The sequence below is a fragment of the Hermetia illucens genome, chromosome 1 (assembly GCF_905115235.1).
Source record: "Hermetia illucens chromosome 1, iHerIll2.2.curated.20191125, whole genome shotgun sequence".
In the NCBI taxonomy this organism is placed as follows: domain Eukaryota; kingdom Metazoa; phylum Arthropoda; class Insecta; order Diptera; family Stratiomyidae; genus Hermetia; species Hermetia illucens.
In genome coordinates, this window is record NC_051849.1 from 50,628,133 (window position 1) to 50,652,687 (window position 24,555).

The 24,555-nt window shown below is 42.1% G+C and overlaps 1 protein-coding gene across 2 annotated transcripts in view; it reads right to left on the reverse strand.

Moving 5' to 3' along the window:
* Positions 1-24,555, reverse strand: part of LOC119646653 (chondroitin sulfate N-acetylgalactosaminyltransferase 1) — a 345,789-nt gene that overhangs the window by 205,172 nt on the left and 116,062 nt on the right. The gene's annotated exons all lie outside the window — the stretch shown is intronic.

Genomic DNA, 24,555 nt, shown 5'->3' on the forward strand with positions numbered 1-24,555 from the left:
TAATAGTTGGAGTTTGCGTTCAGAAAAGGTAGTGAAAGGTCGCTCTGTTCTCACGTAAGGAAGTTCGAATTCGTGTGCAGGGAACAAAAAGCAATCGAGGCTTTCACACATTTTGGTTTTGACTTCATAGCGAGTGGATTTTAATGAAAAGTTGTGTACCCTGTATTGCGCAAGGAGTAAATTGTATTGTATGGATGAGTGTTTACAGTACTATCCTGAACTTTGAACTTTTGTTAATCCTAACCATCGATTAAATAATACATTTTCGGAGTATATATGGTTTCCATTCAACACTTGGTGGGGTATAGCGCGTCAATGAAACCTAGGCGTCGTCGTTTGCGGTTACCTGAAATGTCCTTCAGTTCCCCATTTGATTTCCCGAGACGCTCGCCCTTGGGGTGATTCACTCGTCGGCTATCTTGGGAGAGTGGACCCTACTGCATGGGTGACCTATCCGTATATTCATATTTGATGGCAAAAATTAATTCAAATGCTTTATTGTCACGAACGAAACGAAGAATTATCAATCGAGGTACTCTCTGTTGCCAAGTACAAGATAACCAATTCAAACAAGAGGCAATAACAAGAATTTAGTCTACCTGGCTTGGAATCCGAGAACAGTTTGAGAATGAAACATTGGGATAGGTCCAGCTCAAGCAAAATGCCTCCGTATTCCACCTATCTTACATCTCACTCGTGATTTCATCCCGACGAAAAAGAAAGAACATGAAATACTTCAAGTAACTGAGCAAAGAGGTCACCATTTCACATAAAGGTAAGTAAAGACTTACTATTTACTAAAGACACAGAAACTCGGATGGCAATACCCAAGGCGAACACAGGAAATAATAAGCCACTGAAGTATACCACAAAAAGAATGGATAGGAAACTCGACTTTACAAGGTAGGATGAGAATGAGTCTTCGGAACACTTCCTTCATAAAGGCCACCAAGCACGTCAGGCTGGCTTGTTAGTTACGACTGAACAGCGGGCTCGCGGCCGAAACGAGGATAGGACCTGATCAACCTGCCAGTTTGAACTGCTCAGGTGGCCGGTGATGTTTTGAGAAACAATTCGGCCGTCTGGCCGGCCGCAAAGGAGATGTGGCAAACTGCACTTATGTGCGTAAATGCGCCCTGTCTATGGTGCCCACACATGCCGGTTAAACAGCGCGCGATAACTTTTATGCGCCTCTTCATTGCTGGTTTACTATGTGTGTATCACTGCCAGAGCTGAGAAATTGGTGCCGTCTGGTTTTCTGGTACGTCGATGATGTTTTCGGTCCAAGAGGCACCCAGATGGACTGAGAGGCTTGCCGGGATGTGGATGGTCCTCTTACCGAAAGAAAGTCAAGTGCACATGGAAACCAACTGGGAACTAGGGTGAGAGACTAACGCATCGTTATCCGACATATCAAGACGAAGTTGGTAGACGGAGTATATGTTATCTTCCACATGTCTATCATATTGAAGTCTAATGAACGATGGGCCTACGTTGGGCACCATCGTAATGACTTTTTAATTTGGAGAACGGCTAAATGATGATTAATCGAAATAAAGCACGAGGACTGAGCTATTCCAAAATCCAAGGATCACTTGAGTAGAGTTTTATTGAAGTGCTCCGTCGACAGTGTTTGCACCCCTTTGTGATAGCCAGCCTTACAAAGATGAGGGGCGAAGGAGTTTTCAGGATAGTATAATCGCACAGCCACAGTGGAGCCAATAATGCTGCAATTGTGAATGATTTTGAATATATACAATATTTATATATATTTAATATAATAGTTAGTGAAATTACCGGACTAGAATATAATCTTGGAAAGCCTAGCCCTTAGGGTGACCCTAGTATGGTCTTGAGTAAAGTTGGTTGATGGGCACAGATAATTTTGCCTAAATGGTGCCGAGGTAGGAAATATATTTTAGCGCCAGCATGACGCTGGTTAAATTTGCCTCGCGTTTCTACAATTAAGCATGGTCAATGGCCGACCTCGTCGAGAATGAGCTTCCCATCCAAAACTTGGCAAGTTGAGAACAACAGAATATAGAAATGAAAGAAATTCTCTGATGTGAAAAATTCAAACGGTGAAGGTATAAGTGGGAATAAGTTAGTGAAGAATTGGAAAAAGGGCGGTATATCATATCATATGATGTAACTCACTTTCAAAACAACGCAGAGAGAAATGACACATGATAGCTTGTTTTTCTTAAGCCTTTCTCCCAGTCACAAGCGAACTCGATTGGTCGTGATCAGTTGCACCATTTTGCTCTGTCATTTGACTGCGCTGAATGTAATCGCGAGGTCTTCAAATTATCATCCAGTGTATCATGCCACCATTACTTCGGCCGGCCTTCTGGTCGATTACCATCGACTTTGATGTTCAGACTGAGTGAATTCTCGTTATTGCGAATTACAAGACTATACCATCAAAGACTCTTCTCTTGCTATTTTTGTATGACCAGTATAACCAACAGTTATGGACCGCCATTTCATCCAGTTTACGCTAATGCGTGAAGCAATTTCAGAACGCAGTTCTCCATTGGCTGATAGCGTTGATCCGAGATTCTTCAAATCGCTCAGTACTGGGCAGGTCACTGCCGCTGACAGTGATTGTCAGGATGACAGGATCGGCTGTCAAAAATTTAGATTTCTTCAAATTAAATCTGAGACCGTGTTGAATGAGGCGATCATTCCAGTTTGGAACAAGTTGCTCGAGATCATTTTTGCTATTGGATTCTAGGAAAATATCATTTGTATAAAGCAGTGTATAGGGCGCTGGACGTTGGATGTCCCATGTGTCCATAATCAGAACAAAAAGAAGTGGTGAAAGGGCGCTTCCTTGATGAACAACGACACAGACACGAAGCGGTTTTGATACATTCGCCAAACATTTTTACACTTTACTTTTCGAATCGTAGTACTGTAATTTAACTCAGCGCGGGAGTTTTTGTGCCATTAGTATTGTCGTAGAGTACGCCAGATAAGTTCGTGTGGCAAACTGTTAAACGCTTTTTTCCAAATCGAAATATGCAATGTAAAGAGGGCGATGCTTCTCACGGTGTTTCCCCAATCAGTAACCGCGCAGCATGTATTGCGTCAGTAGTTTCGCAGTTCCTGACACACCGGCTTGATTCACGGTTATTTGAACGATGTCGCTAATAAAGTTGTCAAGAATGCGTTCGAGAATCTTCATGGTATGAGACATCAACCGAATGGGGCGTTAATTTTAACATTCTACGGTGCTGCCTTTTTTTCCGTATTGGAACTACCAATTGGCCAGCGTTTTATTGTTGAAAAACTTGTGGACGTTTATTGCAACAACGTCATTTCAAAGCCAAGTATCTCGGTTGATGAACCGCTTACCTTGCTTGGCGACCTTACCCCAAGGGTTGCATAGACTAGTTTGTTGATCGTTTCTTTAGTTTGGGTCCTCGATTTTTCGCATTCGTAATGGTTGGTAATTGCGTAAGCGAGATTATTTCTTCTATCTTTCTACAAACTCGCATTAACGTGGCGGACCAGTGCGTTCCTCACGCTGTTTTATCGATGGCTTGCTTAGCAAGACGGCAATCAATGGTTGATGATGAGGTCTACTGGCTTCATAAGGTGCGGTATTGTAGTCAGTGACGGTGATAAAATTTCGGTGTCTTATAAGAATGTAGTCGATTTGGGTTTCAGTGCCCCCACTGATGAACCATGTATTTACTAATACAAGGTCATGAGCTTCCGCAAAATCGACTATACGCTCATCATCGTCATTGCGTTCTCCGAACTTTTTTTACCCAATGCACGTGTTACCGTCTGCCTTTTCACTTACATGACCATTAAGGTCGCCTACAATGATGATATAGTTATCTGCAGGCACGTTACTAGAAGGCATCTTTCTCTGTATTAGGACGACCTCTTTGTGGCGCGTACACTCCGGCCAGGATGTCAATGAAGGGAGGGAACCTCAGGGGCCGCACCTCATTGAAAATCTGAAGCAGAGGAAACAATGGTTCAGGTTGTGATTCGTCGTGGATTCCCCCCTCCCTCAAACGCAGCATTCGGGCCTGGAAATTCACGACTCCACGCGCGGTCCAGCCCCTTTATTTATTTTCCAGGTTTAACTTCATTGTTCGCTTGCTTATTTTTTATTCCGGTGCAGACCCATGCATCGGTATAAACACGATGATTTTGTAAAAATGACACATGAGGGATCGATGCGCTGAAGCGACCTCCCTACATTCCCAAGCCTGCCTAGCACAGAGACGTGCAAGAATGTATCAACCGAGCACTTTGATGGAGCTTCAGTATTTGCATGCAAACCTTCAAGGTCATTTAACCAATCTCTTTTAGGTTTTGGGATAGCTTTTACCTCTCGCCTTGGGTCAGTCAGGATGGTTGTTTGATCAATCTACTTTCGAATAGTTTCATTACATGGTCCTATCGTTATTTGACTGGCTATGGCTATGACCTTGATATCAATAATTCATCTAATTATGTTGGAGTGAACCCGTGACTCCTTTTAACTTTTCGGGGGAGCTTATGGCATCCATACAGTTTCTTCTTTTTTACTGTTATTCTTGCTACTTCATTTCCAATGAAAATTTAGTTCCATTACCACGTCATGGGGTCACACCAATGCAAAAGTTGTGTAATAAAGGAAAAAGGATACCAATATCCATTAAGCAACCACGATTCCCTAGGTTTCGAACCGCACCACAAAGAACATTACTCTACTATGAGTTGCCAGTGAACCAAGAAAAACTGTTTGAAGTAGGAAACTATAAAAGAAATGCCAACATTTTTAAGAAAGTTTACACATCTCACCTTCCCTATCTTAAGCGTTATAATCTTTATCCTAAGTGTCATAATCATAATTTTATCCAATCTTACAAAATGTTTCATAAGCGTAAATTTCATCCAAACAAACCATCAATCATTAGACTAACAGAAAGCATTTAGGCATTTACACCTTCCCATATTTTTTGAGATTCCGACATCTTTACTGCCCGCTAAGAATTTTTATATTCCAGCCCCCCAAACATCCCTTACACAAAACCCACCCACTGTAACCAATATTGTTAAACTTTCATCGTAAAATTTTGCGGGAAATTTTTCAAACCTTGATGGCTAACATTTACAAAAGGACGCGTTTTGGTGTCCAAAGCACTCATATTGAATCGCAGCCCTCCTTGCTTGCTCTCGGATTAGAAACGATACAAGGAGCATTGTGGAAGACCAATGAAAATGAAAGGCTACGGCTCCCGTAAGTGGCTCGATTTACAACTTTTTAAAGTTCTCTTTAAGAGCTACATTTAAGTCTAGGGTTCTACAGTTCTCCTGGTTGTTTGCTTTTTATTATTTGCAATTTATACTTTTTAGGCCGGGCGTAAGGGTGTATATTACTTATCAGTGGTCCCTGGCCCCTTGCAAGCGCTTTCAAATGGGACGAAGCAAATGCCTTGGAAATATCTTTTGACTGCTCACTTAATATTATCTCTGCAACTTGGGACGATAAACTGAGAGAAAGTTTCAAACATTTCCCGATTTGGTTTACTTTACTTCGGTCTTATGATGCCCATTGCAGCGAAATTAGGATGCTGGACGTGCTTTGAGAATAATCAGTAATTTTTAATAATGAGGTGTTAAACGATTGTTGTAAAGTGGTATCAACGTTACCCTGCTTTTTCATATTCTAATTTTTAGGTTTTGATATTGGAAAACCATGAAAAAATATGCTAAAATTTTTTCAAATTTTTGGAGATCTTTTTTTATAGCACAACATTTTAAAATTATAATAAGACAAGTTCGAATAATTGTATTTGTTATAGGAAGTCTTTTGTGCTGAATTAGCATTGAACTCCACAAGAAAATCGAAGCAATGACGGCAAATTTAAAATTAAAGTTCCTGCGCAGCATGCTCGTCAGGGCAGATATAGAAAATGACCTAAGAACAATGGGCATGAGCATGTATAGGATGTGGCAGAGAATCAGCTTCTTCAGGACGTAACTAATGGGATATCCCAGGTTCGTTTACATTCTGCAGGATTTCTGTTAGTAAATATCATGCAACAGGCTGCAATTGGTGTACATTTGCACTAAAAGACGGGGTGCTCCCAAAAGAATCGTTTTGCGGATTTTGAGCCCCTGTTACAAGATGCACACATATTCTCCACAATACTTCTGCATATCTTTCTGTTTTTCAAGGAATGAACTACGCAGGATCTGCGTCGCCTAGACAAGAAAAGTTTGATGTATCTATCATAACAGCTTTTATATTCCAACACTAATCCTTATGGGAAACCTGTTCCTAGTTTTTATTCGCAGCATTTGCGAATGCTATTGACATCCTGTGTAGGTAGGTAGGTAGAGTTCAAATAGAGACCATTCAATACAATCAATGGCGGATTGTTACTTATGATGGAGCATAAAACCTGGGCAACACCTCTTGAACCAAACTGCAGTTCTACCACCAAACTCTATCTCTACCTCAACGTAATGATTGCTGGGATTTCTTTCTTAATTAAAAATTACAAATGGCAAGTCTCCCGTGTTAAAAACGGGAAAATCTGTACCAAATGATCCTCTAGCTGGGGGGTTGGATACACAATTCTACACGGAAAACAATTGCTAAGAAGTCAAACAAATGGTGAAACCAGAAACGGGACGCTTCAGGTAAGAGAGGTGTTGTGTTTTTCTTATATAAAAATATTTGAGTGTTCCATTTGTACCTAGCATGTAATGTATTTGCATATATTATGTGATACTGACATTCAAAGTCTTAGAATTTGCACTAAAGCGAAAACTTTGTCCTACTATAACTTTGTTAGTAATAGAGCGGTTTCCACCAGGAGGGCATTTCGGAACCTAGCTCTAAGCACCGTGAAGTAACAGCTTCGTGATTTTTTTTCAGATTTTTCGGCTGGGTAGCTTCCAAGACTGGGTCCGTGAAAGAAGTGACCACTTTGCAGTCCTCGCTCTCCCCTTTATTGAATTATATGTCAGAACTGATGTCATCACTGAAAATTATGAATGGAGTCCTTTCATTTCATACCTTCATGAGACACCCCCACTTTTACATGTATGGAGTCCGCCCCCCCTTAAGCTCCACACAGAATGAGTAGCCGTCCATATTTGACACCTTCCCACCAAATTTGGTGTCAGCTATTACAAAAATTTGTAGAAAGACAGACAGTAAACTAATTTTAATAAGGTTTTGTTTCACACAAAACGTGCGAACTTGGGCTCCCTGTTTAGGACAGGGGCTGCCAAGCTGAAGTAACAGCTTAAAGAGAGATGCGCTGGATACGGACCGATTTCCTAGATAAGATCCACTACACCATATATTATAATAACCATCCAGTAAACCATGTGTTCGGAGTAGGTTTCTTAGTCAGTCAAAAAAGAAGTGTATATATATATAAGGTTGTCATAAACCACGTACAGAGCATCAGCTACCTATGCGCCACCGTTCGCTGTAACCTGAAATGGCTTTGAATGCCCACCGCGTCTTCCCGAGACGCTAGCACTCATTCTCTACTATTTTGCGCCAAGTGCCCTTGGGGCTGATATACCCGTCGCTCAGAGAGTGGATTCCACTGCAAGGCGAAGCCATCAATGCGATTGTCGTCCCTCCGCAATATGTGGCCTATCCACTGTCACTTTTGTCTTCCGGTCACAATGCGTACTAGTGCCAGGCTTGTGCACCGATCAAGTTTTCCATTTGAGATATTATTAGGCCAGCGTACTCTAATTATACGACGCAGACAGGTGGAGTTCACTTTCCATGTGCTACTCCTATATAGCAACACTGAAGGAACCTAAGAGAACATAAGCCCAGAACAGTGTCAACTTGATCTTGGTGTTGAGATAACTGCATTTCCTGATTTTAGATAGGTCAGCAAATACGAATCTAGCACTGTTAATCCGTCGGACGACATACATTTCGGTGCCACCGTTGGCAGAAGGCATGCTTTCTAAATATACAAATTGATCGACGCCTTCGCTGCCCTGCTTATTAATGCAGAAAGTCATATGCCATCGAAATCCTCCAAGCCCTCTTGTTCAAGCAGCATGAAGAACGTCACCAATATCAAGAAGAAATAATATTGGTGACAGGATGCAACCCTGGGGGATTCCCCTTTGGGTTTAGAATGTAACATTTTGCGCTATCATGTGTCGTTCTGATAATAGCAATTCGTTTTTCTGGAATGGTCCTCCGCTATAGAGAACTTCAGATACGCTCCCTGTTCGCGCCATCGAAAGCTTTCTCGAAATCGATGAAGAGTAGGTGCAGCGAAGATCTAAACTCCATATAATATTCCAAAATTATGTGGAGGGTATTGTTGTGGTCAATGCAGGAGGATCTGGAGTGCAAACCAGCCTTTGAGATTTTCTTTGATGCATTCCAAGGTTCTTTTAGTTATTATCTTTACGACGGCAGAGATCAAATATCCCTCTAATTGTAACACCCCAAGCTGGTCCCCTTATTTGGGATTATGACGATCATCCCCTTCTTCCTCTTTGTGGGGAAGGAGTCAAATCCCAGCGATTACCCTATGAGTGGAGGCTGCACACCTGGAGTAACTGCAGGGGTGGAAATGTTGCGAAGTTCAGCAGCTTTACTCCGTGTGAGTACATATCCGCATGCTAGCGTCACTAACCATTCCATCCACAAGATGAGGAACTTAACCGGATGTGATACGGTTAGAAACCATGGTGAAGTGTTCTTTTCATATCTTCAGTTCATTATCGTGGATGAGAAATTGACCACTGACATCCTTCACAAGACCATCGAAAGATTTGCGATCACATGCAAGCTCTTTCGTGATTCGGTATTCAGTTCTGAAATCATTGTGATCTGCGGCGTCGTTAGTTTCCTGACCAATAGCAAATTCTGTCTTGTCAAGGCGTAGACTACGCTGAACTTTTTGGCATTTAGCTCGGTATCGGAGTTTGAGGGCACCATGCCCGAAATCATTCACAGCGGTCAATTGGGCGTTTAAACCCTTACGTTTATAGGTGGGATTCCACGATTACGTAGTCAGCTTACTCTTACTCTTATGTTAATCGACAGCTGGATCATACAAGGCGTCGATCTTGACCTAATTGAGTCACAGCTCCACTCTATGAGAAGTGGCCGACGCATTTCGCATGCGAACGTAAGTGACCATCAGATGGTGATCCGTTTCGAAGCCGACATCGGCGTCTCTCTTGTTCCGCACGTTTGGGAAGCAACTCCGAAATCTACTGTTGGTCGCGAAGTGGTCGATCTGATTGCTCGTACAGCGTCGGTCAGTTGAAACCCAAATGACCTAATGGCAAGTTCTGTTCTCGAACAATGTGCCACCAATGACTAGGCGGTGGAAGTTACAGAAATCCATAAACCTTCCACTATTACCGTTGCGGTTGTCAAGACCGTGTTTTCCCATTACACGCCTAAGCAAGGTGTTGTCAGATCAAATCTTGGTGTTCAGATCACCCATCACGATAACAAAGTAACTTTTAGGAAGCTTGCCCTGAACTGTGTTTAATTATTCATAGAAACCACCCTTCTCTACTATATCGGAAGTCTCCGTTGGTGCGTAGCATTGTACAATTGTGATGCTCCATAATTTGGACCAGAATTTTACGTGTGGCAAGAGGGAGGAGTACTCTCCAGAGTCCCACCATCTTATTTTTCTTATGCCAAGACTTTTCAGCCTGCATCGATGGAATTCGCGCTCAGGCTGGAGAAATTGAGTATTCAGAGGACATTCGCTATCGTTGTCGCGGAGCGTGTTCACATTCCGGAAAGCAATCATAGTCCGTTTTCGATAGCTCCAGATCTTCGGCTTGAGGTCAGTTCCTATCCGAGGCATTATTGACGTTTTCAAATTTCAAAGTTTGCAGGTTGCTAACGCACAAATTTCTATCAGTTTTGGGCACCACTTACGACAAGCAGGGAAAACTTCGAATATATTTTTAAGCACCAAATCACAGTGCAGGCCTCTACTGGCAATTTCTACTATGATCCCGAACCTCTTCTTGGTGAGGTTTAACCAACCTTTTGAGGGTTTGGGTTCATATCCTCCCATGAGTACACTGAGCTGTTACATTCCAGGTAAGTTCGTCCAGTGTAGTTCCCTCAGACATTTTTTATTGTCATAGCCACTAATTCATTTCCGACTCTACAGAATGACTCTTGTATAGTACCGTCGCAGCTTCTTTCCTGGCTAGCTAGTCCGCTGCCTCATTGCCGTCTAATCCAATGTGGCCTGGAATCCAGAGTATTAAGACGTTACTGAACGAGCCGAGTATGTTCAGTCTGTTAAATCACTCACATACGAGTTTCTAATTTAATTTTTCCTTGGATCAATGATCCCGGCGCCTGCTCCCTCTGCCATAAGTGTACCGGGTAATCAGTTGTTGATTTAAGCTGTATGCCAATGCCGCGCTCTTCCAGTTTGCCCTGTTACTCCAACATGTTTCAAACTTCTTATCGAAGTTAAACCTTCCTTGGACACTCTAAACCGGGAATTGGTAAGTCACGACGGAGATGGGACGCATTGAATGAACCGAGATAATTGCAAAAGACTTCTTCGAGATCAGAAGAACTTCGTACAAAATATTACTGAAACTATCATTTGCATAAAATTTGTAAGATACTTCTAAAATAAGATATAAAGCAATTTTCAAAAATTCAGCTACAAAATATCACTACTAAGTATCAAGGGTTGCACTTTGTAACCACTTCATATGCGGTATGTGTCTGCTAGAGTGGAAAATATATCCTTTGCCCTATCGCTACTATCTTCCCCCAGCATCTGCATGAAAGAGAATTGGAGGCACGACTCCCGCGGGTAGAATTTTCATCATGGGACATTTTTATGATGAGAAATTTAATAGTACGAGTATAGTCCTGGAACCCTCCAACTGTGAGATTACGAAAATGAGAAAAACCTATGCAAGCGCTTTCTTGACCTATTTACCTCTTCCTTTGGAATAAATTTTCTCACAATTTAGCCGGAAAATACTGTAAGCGCCGTGTCATGGAACTTCCGCTTCGTATCGTTGAGTTAAGTTTGTCGTTAATTGGAGGCGTTGTATGTATGCTGCCATCTTGGGAAATTCTGCGGTATACTCGCACGTGGAGGCACGAATAAGATTTTCTGTGGAAACACGTAGGTGAAAATGGAGAAGAGACAGGTGATTAACCTTTTTTTTTTTCAAGTGGGAACCGTGGAGATGAGGAATACTAATAACGTATGAAGGGATGTGTTCATGTAATAATATGAAAAAAATGTTTAGGGAGAGGGTCATATGTGTTCATTAAATTTGAAGAATCCATACATCATTATGAGTTTTCAAAAAAATAGTACAATGAGGTTCTTGCAAGCTCAATTTTTTTCACTTCAAATGTATTCCACACTAAGTAGAACTGGGGTTTCGTTGAAGAACCTGCAAAGGGAGCAGAGTATTAATGACACAATTGAAGATTTAATTTGAAAGTAAGGCATCAGAATTTCCTAGAATACACATTTTTGAAAAGACTGGTCAACATTATATTTCTCGAGAAAACTTGTAAATAGGTTTTTAGGACCGGTGTAGATCCGGAGAGATAGATATCAAAAAACTTATATATTTCAAATGTAAGGGAGTGAACCCATAAAATGTATATGGAACCACAGAATTTGTGCCGCCACATGAGGGACTTTAGGGCCGTTTAGAAGAAGTCGTTTATTTTGGAAGATCAGTGGAGCTTACTGCGTGCTTGTGTGCATCATTAGCCAATATTACTGACACTCCAATAGTTGGTTCCAGTTTCGGAATGGTGAAAATTGAATCCTCTTTCGCTAAGGCATCCAAGATTTCATTTCCCTCTACATTGCAATGACCAGGTACGCAGAGTAGTTCCATCGTTTTAAATCTAGGAATAGAATTCAATCGATTTTTGAGATAATTGAAAGACTGCCCAATGCCCTCAATGCAGCTTGACTGTCGCTACAGATTGCAATGCGCCTGCCCTTCAACCACTCGTCAATCACTCAGACCGTTGTTTATTTCTCCTTTCTATTCGAAAGGTAGACTCCTACTCCAGAACCTGGTTCTGCTTTTCAGCCATCAGGGTAGAAGACCTCAGTATATCCTCCTACGCAGTCTTTTGGTTCATCCCAGTTTTCTCTACGTTTGAAGATAACTTTATATCTTCTACCAAACAGATGAAGGTATTGCGAAACTGGATTTAGTTCTCTCAATAACTCTTCTAATTCTCTGACCCCACGTCCGTTCTTGCCCAATAGACCTTAACGTATTCCTCTATGAGCTTGCCCTCATTGTAGTGTTCTAAATAAATAGATTGAAGGGCTACAATTTGAGTAATGCATTTAGAGCTGCGCTAGATGTCGTCCTCATGTCACCGGCCATACCCAAACATTCAGTTCGTTGCAGAGAGGCCACCTATATGCACATGAACGAACATCGGGCTTATGATAGCAACATATAACCATATTACTTCCCGAGATTTAAGTCCTGATGTAGAGGTAAGGTCCGCTTGCACAACTTATAAGTTGTGACAGCTCGTTTTCTCTTTATCATTATATGATTGTTTCAAAGAAGCTTCTTGTCTAGAATCACTCTCAGATAGTTCACTTCTTCGGAGAGTCGAATGTTTGCACTCTCTTGTCTGGAAGGTAAAAACCATTCAGTTCCCTTCCTACTTGGAGCATCAATTGTCATATAAATTATCGGCGCGTTTTATATTTCTACACACCGTTCCAAAATCTCGACTAACAGCTAGCACAGCCACTTCATCCGCATAAGTTTGATCTTTGAGCCTTTCGTTGCTCCTCAACAATGTCTGCATTGCATTGACCCACTTAGTTAAAGTTTCATCGACACCATGCTTTTTGGCGGCATCACAAAATTTTTGGAAACAGCACAGTCAAAATCTCGTTTAATATCCACGAACACCCCCCTCGCGAACTCACCTTTCAGGGTTGCATGTTCGATCTCGGAATCCAAATATTGACGCCTGTTAGGTACGAGCGATGTCCTATGTTAGTTTATTTTTCAGGTCCCGGTGCGGACCCATGCAACTGTTTAAGGACACGTGGAGTTTTGTTAAATAGCAGGGGAAAAACTGGAGTTTTCAAAAGATCCTTAAAGAAGCAAGCCAGCGTGTGGAGCTTCAGTAGTTGCGGGATCTTCACGGCAATAGCAGCTTTTTGAGATAGCTAATTATGTATGCATCAGCGTCTAGACTGGTAGTATATGATACCGCCCTTCAAGACGTGAGAACATTCCTCAACGTTTCCCGCAATCAAGAAAAGCCACCTGCTAAGTTACCAAAATATATTTAATAAATAGTCCAGTAACACCTAAACCAATGCATGGCGTAGCCAACAATGTAATTGGCACCCCTCCTTAATGTGTGACTTATCGCCCGCGAGTTACAGACCTGTGTGCATTGCAGACAAGTGATATCGATATCTTGGAGCCTTTGAGTGACAGTGGTGATCACTTTTCATGTGCTACTCCCATATAGCAACACAGAATGTGTCGGGCAAGATCCAGTTCGGTGCCAGCGATGGTAGATCGATGATCTGCCCATTAATGCAGATAGGGAGAATACGATGATTCGTCAGGCTGGGGACCTTAGCTTTGACGTTTATTTTCAGTCCAGCTTTGTTTGCCTCTCTTCCCAAATCCAGAGCCACTTGGCCAAGGTCGATGCCCCGATAAAAGTGCAAGTCGATGTCATCAGCCTAGTCGAGGTATTTGAGGGAAGATGTGATGGTTCATTGAACGCCTCCACGTTCTCCGGACAACGAGGCATGAAGAACGTCACCGACAACAAAAAGAAATAATATTGGTGGCAAGATGCATTCTTGGCAGACTCCGCTTTCGACTTCAAATTCCTCTGAGAATGTATCTCTATAAAGCAGGTGACGTTTTGTGCCATCATATGGAGTGGAATGCGTCTTCTGTTATCGAAAGCTTTCCCAAAATCGAGGAGGAGCAAATGAAGCGAAGATCTAAACTCCGTGCACTGCTCTAAGATGATCCATAGGGCGTTGATGTGGTTAATTCATGGAGATCCGGTGCGGAAACCAGCTTGCTTTCTGTTGACCAAACTTTCGGTAGAAATATAGGTATCTTCAGATTTTCTGGAAGTCGAGTTCGTCAAGTTACGTGAGATGAATTAATGGCTCATTGGTCAAGGCAAATATAGTTTATTGTGTGATTAAGCTGATGTAGAGGTATCCCTCTTAGCAATCAGACTGCTTCAGCAGAGAATGCTCCTATAATTGTGTACCCCTGTGATTCATCTCATTTTAACATACGGTCCTGTTGTATGGTGTTGACCGTTTGGTAGGGAATACAATAGAACCTAGTATAATAGCATTCACAGAACATTTTGTGCAGCTGCTGCTGGGGCTCTTCAGCCCTGCCCGGCGGATGCTTTGAATACATTTCCATTACTCTTTCTCCTGGGCCTCCATATTAAATGCGCTGTATCGTGCACTGTTGTCGTGCCTTGTGAGTCCCCATATTGTACGCCGAAGCCTTGCGGTCATAGTAACATTCTAAATCAAGTACTTTGGGAACTCTGGGTGTTCCCAAAGGATAAGACCACAGGTAAGCTGAACTTTAGGAGGAATTTTGCTGTGGGCTGTCTAATCAGGCTGTATAAGGCGGTATAACATACATACATATTATGATACAGTATCCTTTATCGATAGTAGTCTGTGGAGTCGGCATGGGAGGATTATCGGGTGCTCACATTGCAACGGAGTCGTACGGTTTTGCAGGAGCCGTCAATGTATTCCATGCATAGATACTGATGACACTGTCGTGGACTGAGAGTTGTTCCGAAACGCCAGCCAAGCGACAATTAAGGATTTATACTCAGTGGCGATATCTTCCAGACTGTGGAGATAGTGTAGGGACGTGTTGAACAGTTGATCAAAGTATAAGACAGATCAATTTTCACTAGCCAAAAGGGTAGCAAAAGTTTTTGGTCCCTTGTAGAAACAGTGAAAAATAATTACGTAAGCTCCCCTGTTACACCTCTTATATATAATGATAAAATTTTCAATAAATCATCGGAGAAGGCCAATTTATTTGCCGAGATTTTTTCTGCGAACTCTAATCTTCCACTTTTTTGCAGAGCTATCCCAATATACGAAGTTACGATTCTCATCAAGGACCCTTGCACTTTCGCACAAGGTCCTGATGGTATCTTTCCATGCCCAGCCCATACCTAAAGAAGAAGAGACTCTAACTACCGACCAATAGTGCTAACTACTTCTGTTAAAAGTTTTTGAAAAACTTATCAACTCTAAATTAATGACCTATTTTGACTCAAACCACCTTATCAAAGACAAGAAATACGGAATTTCGTTCTATGCGCTCGACCGGTGACTTGATGAAACTTCTGACGGAAAAGTGGAATCATTCTCTTCATAATCACGGCGAGGTTAAAGTTGTGGCCCTTGATATTTCGAAGACTTTTGACAGAGTATGGCACCCTACCTTCCTAGCCAAACTTCGCGCATTTGGTCTTGATGACAAGCTCATCAAATGGATTGAAATTTTCCGCAATCGCCGTTTCATTCGAGTTGTATTGGACGGTGATGAATCAGAACTTTATACCCAAATTGCCGGGGTACCTCAAGATACTGTTCTGTCACCCATCCTCATTCTCATTTTCATTAATGACCTCTTAAGTAGCACTTTCAATACAATTTACAGCTTTGCTGATGACAGGACCCTTGGCTTCGCGTATTCTTTGGATTCGCTGGCTAGCTCTTGTCGTAGCACATTGGGTGTCAACCGGGGGCGCATGTTTGAGTGATTGAATGAGGACATATCGTCTATTATTGCTTGGGGCAAATGAAATCGTGTTCAGTTGAATGCTTCTAAAACACAATGCTATCTCATTTCGAATAAACTATGTGCTCCCCCTCTCTTCACAACCTATTCTTGTCGATGGAGGAAGTATTCCCGGCTCACCCTCACTCACTCACTCAACATACTGGATATTAACATGGGGTTTCTGAATCGTTGCGAAAAAAATATTTTTCACCGTTCGATCTAGAGTAGATCTACAGGATTGACGTTAGACCTAAACTCGAATACAACTTTCACATTTGGGCGGGTGCATGTAAAACTGCACTGTCTACTCTTGATTAAGTTCAACAAAGAGCTTTTAAACTCATCGGTGATGTGAGCATCACATCACAAATTGAGCCACTTGAGCACTGACGATATATTGGATGGCTTTTCTCTCCTCTATCGTTATTATAACGGTCACTGCTGCCAAGAAATATAGGCTCTTATCCCTTGTAGAGCCTCTCCCAAATGCAACACCCGGTTAAGTAGCCGCTCCCATCCCCTCTAAGAGTCAGTGCTAGTCGCACCATGAAATACCATGACTTCTTCTTATCTTGAACTATACGAATGTGGAACAGACTACCATATTCTGTCTTCCTGCCTGACTACAACATACATCCCTTCCCCATTCTAATCCTGAACTTCCTTCCTCCAGCTTTCTAGCATCAAAGGGCATCCCTTGAGCTATGGCATCATCATAAAGAAACCATAGAATTTGGATTGTCGAAGTTGCAAGGAGGAGGATGAAACCGCCTGGCATTTCCAGTGAGATTGCCACTGATACTTATCTAGCTACCTCTTTGAAAGGTAATTTTGTTTAATATCGGTGGGGAACCGAAAGGGTACATGCTCAAGATTGAAACCCTACATAATTCGAAGTCTGAATCCTCTCCTGTGGAACGTAATAAAGCTATTGAGTTCTTCTCCTTCTCCTGCCGAAGAAGGATACTGTGATTGGTTATATATATGGGTTGGCTATGGTTATCGTAGCAAAAAAACAGGATATTGGAATGTACGCTACGGGAATATGACTGGAGGTGATCCAGATTAATTTCGCGGAAAGATGGTCAATCCACCATAGTACTGCTTTAAAGGAGTTATACAGGACGTAAATCTCCAATTCGAGGAACATCAGGATAATGTCCCAAAGTATGCGGCAAATAATAGCTTATCATTAATGTGGATGACCCACAGCACTGAAGACCCGGAAAACAACCCTTGTTTTCAAAGCTTTTCACACTATTCTTTTATACTCGACATCTGTTTGGAGGAAATACTAGCCTGTGAAGGAAAGCTAATATGAGCTAACAGTTAGTGCCGCTGAGAGTATGAACCACTTTTGGGGCAATTTCAGGCAGAAACAGCATCTGGTACTGCAGGAATGATTCAAAAATGTACTACAATTTGAAAGAATTCCTTGCGGGGCATACATACGGACTCTGGAAAAGGAGCCTATTTCTATGATCATTGATTTACAAACAAACCCTCAAAGCAATATCTCCAAGGGAGAAACACATTAAATTCGGTGGGAAGCACATTGACAATATATAGTTTTGAAGCTAATTAAATAATACCTGTTTGTCTGGATACAATCAGTTTCTTTTTAAACTGGGAATCGGGGATAACAATTCTTCGAAACAAGGTCATTAATTAAAACCACCTTAAAACTCTCGAAGTTAAGTTTCTAAAGGATCGGGGAACTACAAATTCCTCCATAAAATATATGACGAGCTGGAGGTCTTCGTCGAACTGTCGACTTGAAGAAAGAAAGGAATTTGATACCCAGAAGATTATGCAAGTGACTGTCAAGGATGTTAGAGAATCAGAAAAGCAAACACGATTCAGACCTCAGCTAACATCGATAACGTGACTTTATTACTATGGGTCTAAAGAAGCGTTGCAGTTATTGAATTGAGGCGAGTAAGCCTCTACGGCGACAAATTTCAAATGGTTACTTTGGTAACCAAAATGAACACAAGAGATTTCTCTATAAGCCATGTTAATCCACATGTCAATCAGTAATAATTTGAACAAAGTTAAACATCTCAACCCATCAGTTTCTTCGAATCCTTACCAATAACCCAGAGCATCCAAGCATACCTTTCTACATCGTGATATCGAGGCTAACAAAAGCTCCCAACCGCATAGTTGGCACCCAAGCCATACCCATATTGCAATTATTCGGTTTTATTGAAATTCCTTTGACCCGGTATTTTAATAACCTTAAATTAAAACGACCTGGCAGCAATAATGCAACCGAACTTGAACATTCATAAAGTTCTCCGTGGTTGCCTCCATAGCTCGTGCATATATATATCCGGAGCGTAATTAATCATCGCAGTAAAATACCTTATCCGTCACTGCCAGCCAGCATGCCATTCCTCTGCAGATTAAACACAAATTAGCGCCGGTTAAAGCGGTAATAATTCGGTGAAAACTAATATTGACCTCGTTCTCGCCCCGTCTCCCATTTGGCTTGGCAGCCCCCACATAACACGTGTTTGTGTATGTAATTGCACTATCAATCAATTAAGTTGACTCACATATTGAACACATATATTCCGAGCGGAAGCAGAAGTGTATGGATAATAGGTAATGGGGATATCCTGTGGAAATTGGAAGCCGGAACCGCACCACAACTGCTATGAGGCTGGTTTTCACTGGTGAGATCCAGTGTGGGAGGCAACTGCTACACTTCCTTTCTATGTCTCGTTTTCTATGATCGCTTTCCGCATAAATTTAGTGGTATAAGGCGAAAACCAGACACGTATCCTGTGGAAACTGCTGAGGCGCTCATAAATTAATGTGCTTCCACAATTCGATGTTTGTGGAAAGTTTGTAATCCCCTGATGTTGATGCCGATGGCGTAGCTCTGTCGTTCTTGGTGAATGGAACTGCACTTCCGTTCCCACATTCTATGTTTAGTCCCTAGACCGCTCGGCCCCTCCTCGCTGGGCAACCTAGGATTTGCTGCAAAGTGAAACAACAACAGGAAAGATAATAGAGACTTGTGCCTCTCTAGAAGATACGCATTTCAGAGGGAACAACACGAAAGAGCAAACATTATCCTAAGTAAGCACACATCTATCTCCATCAAAGCCACCCCCGCCATCAGCAACATGCATGCCTTGGCACGCTATCCTCACACCCCTGCTTTCTAATAGTCCTTCAAATGAATTAGTGCTCGGAACTTGCAGACAAGAACGCTCTTAAATATGAATTGTAGCCGAAGCCATAATCCTGACATGAATTCATTGTGTTATTGTCGCCATTACCATTACAGTGACCAAATGGAGGATGTGCTGCTTCTGAATTCTAGCGACATTCGTGAAATTATTAAGAGACGTGCACTCTCTGTGGCTTAGTGGGGAAAGTCCGGTTGAATTCGGTAACAATGCAAGACACAAGTGATTTTCTTTTTTTTCCCGGCGAAATGCAAAATGTTGAGTCTTCAGGAAGGCAAAAGGTAGATAATGGAGAATCCAGGTTTTCAACCAAAAAAGTCGAGTGACGGAAATAATTTGAATGTTGGATGAATTAGTTGAAATCAGCGGACTTTTGGAGAGAAGTAGCTTCGTGCCTTTAGTCACTAGTCTTTTTAAAGGCAATATGCATACTATAATTGTTAGATGTAGGGAATCTGGTGAATAGTGAACGTGTCAAGCCTTCTAGCGAGGGCTGAACAATATATATCCATTATCAGAATCTGGAAAACTGTCTTTTGGAAGCCTTTAAAAAAATTTTTAGTAAAATTTAGTAAAATTGAAAGTTTGCAATGCTTGGCCCTTTCCAAGCAGGAAGTTGGATTTGATCATTAAGTTCAGTGTGAAGAAAAAAGTCCGCGGTATAATTCGCCCTATGACAATAAGATGGCAGGAGTTACGGGGTTTCATCTGGTCAGCTATTATTTTAAACAGAAAAGGCCGCAGACGCAGACACCACCAATAACTGCAACATCAATCGCAATGACACGAGCTGCATTAACCAACATTTTTAGAAACAGCTGCAATATTCCGGTACTCATATGTCCTTGCAAACAAAATAAAGGACTCTATCAGAAATCCCTTTGCAAGAAGTGCAAATTTACAGCATACTCCTATTGGGGTTTCTTCTGAAAAGGTTGCGGGGCTCACTTTCGAAGTAACGAAACTGATAATGAGAGGATGAGTAACGCCGCAGAAAGTAATGGTTCTGTCGGCCAAAAGGGGAGGACATTTTCAAACCTCAAGTTCAAAAAGGACCGTCTCAAAAGATGACGAGGTTTGAGCCAATTGGCATCACAAGAGAGAAAATGGACCTCGTCTGGGAAATCAGAGTAGAGTGAGAGAGGCCGCTCAATAAAGAGAATAATAAATCAGCACTATCGCCCAGATAGAAGAATTCTTCAAACTTACCACACTTTAAGGGATCTGCTAGAAGACCGCTGAAACCGAATTTAGGAAAAAGCAAGTTGCTGGCGTAGCCTCTAGCCTCCGTCGCAAAGGGGATGGAAGATAATAGAAAATGAAGAGCAAATGACAGAGATCAGACGCTGATAAAGCAACAAGAGGAATTTCTCGAAGTGTAGCCAAGCGAACTAAGCAGCATCAAAAAAAGAAAACAAAAATGAAGCAACGATGGCGAAACGTGGGGGAAAGGGATAAAGATAGTAGTAAAAGCGGCAGCAAAGAAAACAACAAAAAACGCCTACTCTCGAAATAATATCCAGACTTTCTTATGAACAAGAAAGGGGTAGAAGATGCGGGCAAACGAAATTACACAGATATGACCAATCTAAAGGTAGAAGTCACGTATGTTAACTCCACAAGGAAAAGCCAGCTATGATCAGCGTCCACGAGAAAATAGCGAGGCAGCTTTTTGATGGCAGCAAAATAAAGATCGGGAAGATCATCTCTAGGGTGCAGAGAGAAGTAATTCTGGTCCGCTATTTCAAGTGGTAGACATAGGGGCACCTAGCTAGAGTTAAGCAAACGTCAAGAAAGGAGCACTTTGTAAGACGACTTGTGGTTTCGATCAAAGCAGAGGCAGCTGATCAGATGAAATGGTCACAGGCAGGTATTTGCCCTTTTACATGCATTCATAAACACCGAATGAGTATGAATTATATTTAGGACAAAAACCGCCCACTAAAATTGAGACCTAAAGCGACCGAAAAAGATTATAATTTCGTTGAGTGTCTAGCATCTAGCTTTTCCAAAACGGACGATTTACGTTTTCGTCCAGGCAGGGACAACTTACCAGACACTGCCTCACCTTGCAGACAAGGAAGAGGTTATTTTTAATTAATTCGAAAAACAATTTGCGACAAAAATGCTGTGGTCCCTGCCAGAAACATAATCCTTGTTCCGCGTCCTCTAAAAAGGAGTTTCAGAAATTGAAACGCTAATTAGCGTCATCTACACCCTGCAAGGGAATATTTGTTGCAGTATTTTCTCTCTACTTATGAACTTCGGAGTAGATGCTATGAGAAATAAGGGCTGATTAGCTGCTTTTTGGTGAGCAGCACCTAGATAGGGGCTTATTATAATGGTATTCTCATATATTTAGTACTGCTTTCATCTGGGGTGGAACTAATAGTAAACTTGCGACTGCAAGGCCACAGTCGGAGAGATAGCTTCGTCTGGGTTCATTGTATCGGAATAACTGTTTTCAGCGCTTACCTCACACTGAACAAACCTATGTCTGTTTTTCGGAAAAAAAACAGGTGCTTTTAGTCGTCTTTGGAGAGCAAGCCACGAAATACGGAATGAAAATCTCTAGTTAAAGGAGGCTTTAAAGTAGGGGGACATGGTTCAACTAGACTAATGTGGAGTACGAGTTTTAGAGGCTAAAGGCAAAACGAAACCATTTGTGATAAATGTGGGTAACATACCGACACTCTGACGCTCGGGTCTCAAAAGAACTTTTACTACGAATGCCACAGTGCTAGCAATGCAACGATGGAGGGTACTCGAAGATTATATGATCGGTGATCATCGGTAAATTTCTTTCGAATCGGTGAAAGTGGAATATCGGGAAAATTGGTGTAAGCAAATTTTCTGAAGCTACCTACAATGTTATTGACAAGGGGGACGCAGTGCAAAGGAAATGGGAAAAGTGGCCTTGTCCATAGAGAACAAAAAATCGCTGGAATTGGAAGTTATCCTTAGGCAAGTGCCGGTTACATACATGTTTACTGCATATTTTGAATCATGTGTTTTTCCCCTTCGTCTAAGTATATTGAGTGCAGAATGGACTGCGGTTTACTACACGGGACTTGAGAAAGGCAAGGAATAATAGAAGACCGCATTGGGGACAGATTAGGGATCTATCTTTAGTGCGGATCCCTGAAACGTTTCATTCGAAAGTCTATCGTGACGAGGTGTCTGAGGAATTGCACATGATCGAATATGCAGGTAATGTTGCCGCACTAATTACAGAATGTTTGTTCAAATATGCCAATTGCATCCTGGCAATGATGCATCGATGCGGTGATTCAAGTGATGAGATAACCGTTGAGTCCCCACCACCGATGAATAATAATTGACTCAAAGATGAATTTCTTCTGCAGCCGTAGTGTTTGTGATAAGTCGGCTGATAGCCAATGTTGCAGATCTGGTATTACGTAGGCGTTGTATGCTGATAAGCTCGATTCAGTTTACTTTTTTCGGTTGTAGTTAGAGCAAGTAGACGTATCGTAAATATCTATCCAGGTTCAAAGAAAGAAAGCTCTACAAGCAGTTTGCGATTATTTCAGTGTCCTGGAGCCAGCGGCGTTGAAGGTGGCAGGAGTTATTCTGACTGTTATGCATGCCGCAGATCGGAAATTGATATACTTTAGGAAAGTTGAAGACAAGAACCGTCCCCTTGTGAAGAGAAGACTTGAATTCTTAGTACGTAGCATTAATCGATAGGTTAATGCATATATAGCTCATGAGAGGCATACCACCGTGGCTGAGCCAAAGGCAAGATGAGATTGACTATTGCTCTACCCAGTTATTCAATGAGCATTGGTATTGACGATCTTAGATGCACAAAATCGGAATACCACGGTACTTCGATTTTAATTATTTCGTGGGAGCACAACAACTTCTTTCCCGGAAGAGAAAGTATTTTTGGCCTCCTCAATTGAATACACAAGCAATAGCACCTTCAGGCATTTTTAAGATGAAAGCAATTAAAATAAATAATGGAAAAGCCAGGATAGCTGAGATTACAGATTCAATCGATCTATTCTCCTATACTAGGAGGGGTATAGCGCATCAACCACACCTACGCGCCATCACCCGCGATTACCTGAAATGCGTTTCAACTCCCCCCCCCTCCCCCCCTCCTCCATGACTTCCCGAGACGCCCGCACTCCTACTCTGCTGTTCTACGCCAAGTTTCCTTGGGGAAACCCATTCGTCGGCCATCTTCGGAGGGCGGATTCCACTGCATGATGTAGCCAGCAATTGTTGCCTCTGCTTAATTCGTGACCTATCCATAGGCACTTTCGCTTTCAGATCTCAGCGTGCACGAGTGATAGACCCATGCGTCAGGCCAGCGAACTCCAACGATACGACGTAGACAGGTATTGGCGAAAGCTTGGAGCTTTTGAGTAACTGCGGAGTTTACTTTCCGTGTGCTAATCTAAGCGACACAGAAAGAGCACAGGCAGAAAATGGCCTCAACTTGATTTTGATGTTGAGATAACTCCATTTCCAGACTTTAGATAAGGCAATGAAAGCGGATATGTCACAGATAATATGTCGGGGAATATTCATTTCGGTGTAGTGTCATTGTAGGTCATTGCGTACTGCAGCATCTTTTGCCTCCCTGACCAGCGCAATAGCAAATTTTCTCTTGTCATACGAGTAAGGTATTATCAAAGCCCACCTTGACATTCAGATCACCCATCACCTTTAGGACGCCTCCCCTGAACTGCGTGTAATTGGTCGTAGAAAGCATCCTTTTCCACAACATCGGAAGTCTCAGTTAGTGCATATCATTGTGCAATTGTGATGCTCTTTGACCTCGGCCGGAACCTTACAGTTCAAAGTCTGTCAGAAACCACCTTCTAGATTAGGAGGTCGCGCCTTGCTGTTGCCGTCGGAAGCAACCCGACACCAGATTCAGGTCACTTGGTGACTTGGCTTTCCAGAGTGGACAAGATAGATTGGTACAACCAGTAATTTCGGGCCAAAATCTAACTATGTAATGTTCTAGAACCCCCGGTTGGTATGCACATGGGGTCCATTGGACGAAAGCGCCTTTCCTGAAATAGAGTCTCCGTTATGAAGCCAGCAGAACTCTATCCTAAAGCGGCTTGGAGCCAACTAGTGACCACCTTACCTGGAACTAAGACAGGCCACTTACTGCTACATGCCAAAAGCAGCTGAAGCTGCCTGAAGCTTAAGTCTTCTGAAGAAATAGTGATGGAGAATACGGAATAGGGGCTTCAATATATAACTGAATTCTGCTGTTGACTGTTGATAATGGTAGAGTATTTTGAAAGACTCATTTTTGAAGAAGGTCATTTTTTCGACTAAGACAATTTCTTCGCTAAGGGACGCACCTTGGTGAAACGGTAACCAAGCCAGGATGGGTTCCGAAAACTTTACAACCGAGCGGAACAAATATAAGTCCAAAAAATAGTGGTCACCTTGGGCGTGAAGGACCCTTTTGAACAGGAGAAAAACATCAAAGTTTATTGATAACAAAACTTTATTCGGAAAT